Raw genomic sequence first — 4,973 nt, forward strand, 5'->3', positions numbered from 1 at the left:
TGCAATAAGTGCCTGAACCAGGCCAAAGTGCTTTATCACTTATCAATCCCTCCAGCTCTCTCTTTTTGACACAGGGTCTGGACAAATGGTCCAGGTTGACCTTGAATTTTTCAGTCTTGTCCCACCCTCCAGAGTAGGTGGGATTACATTCCTGTGACACCAGGGACAGCTTTATATTTGTCCTTCTTATCCCAATTTCTTGAATTTGAAGAGGAAGAAATGACCTAACACAAGTTAACGGACATCGGGCCCAACATTTGCTTTAGAAAAACAGTCAACATTCATAGGGAAAGCCTTTAATGGTGATCGACACCTATAATCCAGTACTTGAGAGGTAGAAGCAGGGGGGTTGGGAGTTCAAGGCCATCTTTGGTCCATAGTAGACACTGTCTAAAATACCACACACACACAAAACATTCCACACACAGTTTAATTTTTAAACTATATTATTAGGTCTGCTAGTATCCCCTTTATACAAATGAGAAAACCCCAAATTACATATTCCAACATGGAAACTGTTTCATTAAGTTGTATGTAGTTTTACAGAACAAAGAAAGTCATAAATTAAGGCAATTTTAAAATCCATCGGTGGAAATACCAGAGGGGTATATAGCAAGGTGGGGAAAGCCTTATCTGTAGGCCCAAGATGTTATTTGATGGCATCCTTAGCCTTTGGGTCTGCTAAGTTAATAGATCCCAAACGATTTCTATCTATCAGTACAAGACTTGAGGTCCAACACAGAGATGGGTAAAGAATAGCTGTTTCTAGCCCAAGATAAAGTCATTAGCCTCTGGACCTGCAACATTCCAGTCTCCACAGCGCTGAAATTATATCTAATCAGTCGACCAATCTCTGTACACACAAACTCTTTTCAAGAGCTTTTGTTCACAGTTACATAGCAAGACCAAGTCTTTTTTGTTTTGTTTTATTTTTAAGATAGGTCTTACTATGTAACCCCTGGTTGTCCTAGAACTTAATATATAGACCAGGATGGCCTTGAACTCACAGAGATCTGTCTGTCTCTGCCTCCCAAACTCTGAGGTTAAAGGTATGTGTCACTACGCCCGGCTGGGATCAGAATTTATTTCCTTTTTTTTCTTTTTGTTCTTCGATACAGGGGTTCTCTTTGAAACAGTCCTGGCTGTCCTGGAACTCACTCTGTAGACCAGGCTGGCCTCGAACTCACAGAGATCCTCCTGCCTCGGCCTCCCGAGTGCTGGGATCAAAGGCGTTGCGCCACCACCACCTGGCTGAGATCAGCATTTCCTAAAAAACAGACACTGAGTTGCTGTCAAGGGATTTCTAGTCATTGATCAACTCAGCACCGAATGGCAAACTTGAGACTTCAAGCGACCTTCCGGCGGGGGCTGCCAAGGGTCTTCGGAGGCAAGGGTTCTCGGGGGCGCATGCGCAAGCCGGAGCGGTTCCCTGCCCGTCTGTTGATTGGCTCGGAGGAGCGGCTTTCCAAGCCCGGGCCAATGGAGCTTAGGCTTGGCTGGGACTGTGAGTGGCGGTTGAGGAAGCCTAACCGCCATGTTTAGCCGTGATGGCCGGAGCTGCTGGCCGGGTCGAGGCCGAGCCCGGGCCCAGGCTCGGAATCCACTTTCCTTGCCCTTGAGTGGCGTGAGTATCTGTGCGGGTGGCTCTCCTTCCGCATCCGTAGGTGCTTTCCTGACTGCTAGAAAGAAGGGAGGGGAGAGAGGAAAAGCCGAGGAGGCCTGACCCCGCAGCCAGGCCCCGGGCCCAAGGCCTTGGCATCTCGCAGAACCCGGGTGGCTGCCTACCATAGACTAGGAAACGGGCCGGCGGCGGCTACACGGGGTGTCACACCGGAGGCTGACCGAAAATGCCTACGGGGCCTTTCTCCGCACACCGCTTGGGATACCACGTTCTTCTCTGGAGTCTCACGATGCTCGGCTTCATTACGGGTGGACTCCGAGAGTCTAAATTTTTATTTATTTTTCTTATTTTTTTGTTGTCTTTTTTCAAGTCAGGGTTCCTTTGTGTATTCCTGGCTGTCTTGGAACTCGCTCTGTAGACCAGGCTGGCCTCAAAACTCACAGAGATCCGCCTGCCTCTGCCTCCTGAGTGCCGGGATTAAAGACGTGCTCCATCACTGCCTAGTTAGATTTTTTTTTTTTTCTGGAGCTGAGGATCGAACTCAGGGCCTTGCGCTAGGTAGGCAAGCTCTCTACCACTGAGCTAAATCCCCAACCCCAGATTTTTGTTTTAATAGAAAAGATAACATAAAGTTTAATTCAGGAAAGCTGTGCCCCCTCAAACTCATTATATAGCTAATAATGACCTTGAACTGGATCTTTCTGTTTTCCACCTTCCAAATGTTACAGGGGGAACCACTTGGTTGAGCTTTGAGGGTGCTTCAGTTGAAGTTTTGTGTTTGAGGTATTCAAATACATCCAGGGTCTAGCATGTGCTGCTAGACAAGAGATGTACTTTCCGTTCCCACGTTTTATTTCTTTTTGGTTTTTCGAGATAGGGTTTCTCTGTGTCGCCTTGGCTGGCCTGGAACTCGGAGTTTGCCTCTGCCTCCCGAGTGCTGGGATTAAAGGCATGCACCACAACAGCCAGCTCATGTTTTATTTCTTAAGAACTGTGGTAGGAGCCTAGGTTGTTGTTGTGTGTGTGTGTGTGTGTGTGTCTTTTTAAATTGTTTTTTTGGCAGTTTCATAAGGGTGATGTAGCACATCTGGTTGCATTCATCCCTTCATTCCTTCCATGCCCTGGAAGACGAGGTATTTGTTAAATATTGTTCCCTTCATTGTCGAAAGTAAATTTGTTTTTTGTTTGTTTGGTTGGTTGGTTTTTGTTTTTCGAGATGGAGTCTTACTATTTATAGCCCTGGGTGGCCTGGAACAATGTGGACCAGGCTGGCCTCGAACTCACAGAAATATGCCTACCTGTGTGCTGGGGTTAAAGGCTTGCATCACCACACTAAGGTATTTTTTAAATTTATTTTTGTTTGTTTTTAAATAAAAACTGGTCATGTTCTCCAACTCCTTATTCTCCTGCCTCAGCATCTTGAGTACTGGGATTACAGGTTGTACCACCATGCTTGGCTTGATATACAATTATTTGTTTGGTTCGGTTTTGCTTTTTTGAGATTCTGTCTCAAAAGAAAAATCGACGGCTGGAGAGATGCCTCAGCGGTTAAGAGCATTTACTGTTCTTCAGAGGACCCAGGTCAATTCCCACCACCCAATTAAAAAAAAAAACTTCATTATTTGCCGGGTGGTGGCACATGCCTTTAATCCCAGCACTCGGGAGGCAGAGCCAGGTGAATCTCTGTGAGTTTGAGGCCAGCCTGGTCTACAAAGCAAGTTCCAGGAAAGGTGTAAAGCTACACAAAGAAACCCTGCCTGGAAAAACCAGAGCGGGACGGGGCGGGGGGGGGGGGGGGGGGGGGGGGGGGGGGGAGGGAGAGAGAAAGGAAAGAAAGAAAATGAACACGTGGAAAATAACTTCAGAGGATAAAATGAATTCAAAATGAATTTTCAGGTGGTGGTAGTGATGGCTCATGCTTGTAATTCCAACATTTGGAGACTGAGGCAAGCAGATCACTGTGAGTTAGAAAAATCCCTCCTAAGTAGTTCCCATTTATTGTGTTTCTGGTGACTTTCATACTGTGTATACACACCTACGTGAGTTTGTTTCATTTTGTTGAGCGAGTAGAACCTATTCTGTTATATTGCGTCTTGCATAATTTAATGTTTATCTTCATTATATTTTGTTTGGAATTTTTTTTTTAAACTTTCTGTAGCTTTGAAAAATACAAAATAACCTAATATTTTCTAGCTGGTTTTCCCCAGGGTTTCTTATAACTTGAAATATGGTCATGGCGTCCAGGCTGTGCTTGGTTGTCCCTTGCCTGCCCAATCTTTACTGCTCACCATTGCTTGAGATTCATTTATTGTCATGGAATATTAGTAAAATGTTGTCATAACGTTCCAGAAACTCCGATTCCTTCTAGGAAGTAACAAAGGATAAAGGCCTGTTTGATTCCAGTTAGGGGAAAGCAAGTATTTCAGTCCTTATTTTACTATTCTAAAAACTTGGAGCTATTTCTTCCTTTTAAAAATTATCCAAAACTAAGGCTGGAGAGATGGCTCAGAGGTTAAGAGCACTTGCTGCTCTTGCAGAGGTCCTGAGTTCAATTCCCAGCAACCACATGGTAGTTCACAACCATTCTTAACTCCACTTCTAGGGTATCCAATACCCTTTTCTGACTTCCCTGGGCACCAGACACACATATGGTGCACATAGACATGCAAGCAAAACACTCATACACATAAAATAAAATAAGTAAATCTTTAAAACTAAATAAATAAAATGCCAACTACACAACCTTTACATAGGAGAGCTGGCCATCTGAAGAAGGCATTGATGACTCCAGAAGTCATCTATTTCCTTATTAAGCAGCTCTTACCATTTCCTCCAGGAACTGAATTGGTTTGGTTGAACAAACTAACTTGCTCTTTCTGGTCTCTGATACTGTACCAGAAATTTTCCTTGTCACCTTCCTTTGGTTTTTTTCAAAGATCAATTTGTGGCAGAGCTTTGAGCACTTAACCCTTTGTTTTATGGGACTGATTGCCAATACTTAGACATCTTATTAAATTGATAAGAACAGATAATATCTTGATCTTCGATAAGAGTCGGGTAAGCTTATACACCGAGGCATTTTAAATAACCTGAAACGTTAAACAGCGATTTGCTTGCTTGTGTATTCTGACTGTAATAGTTATGAGCTCCTCTATGCCACCATGCTTGGCTTTCCCCCCTTCAGTCCGAGAGCATTTAATCCTGTCTACCGCATTTGGGTAGCAGGGCCATCTGCAGCGAAAGGTGAAGGGTGGGGACGCCAAGACTACCTTAGTGGTGCGGTCCCGGGACCTTAGAGGCGCAGTGCTGACGCAGACTCTGACGACACGCGGAGCGCCGCTTCCGGTCGTCT

This window comes from Peromyscus californicus, unplaced genomic scaffold (assembly GCF_007827085.1).
Source record: "Peromyscus californicus insignis strain IS unplaced genomic scaffold, ASM782708v3 Scaffold_8__1_contigs__length_139910024, whole genome shotgun sequence".
Classification (NCBI taxonomy): domain Eukaryota; kingdom Metazoa; phylum Chordata; class Mammalia; order Rodentia; family Cricetidae; genus Peromyscus; species Peromyscus californicus.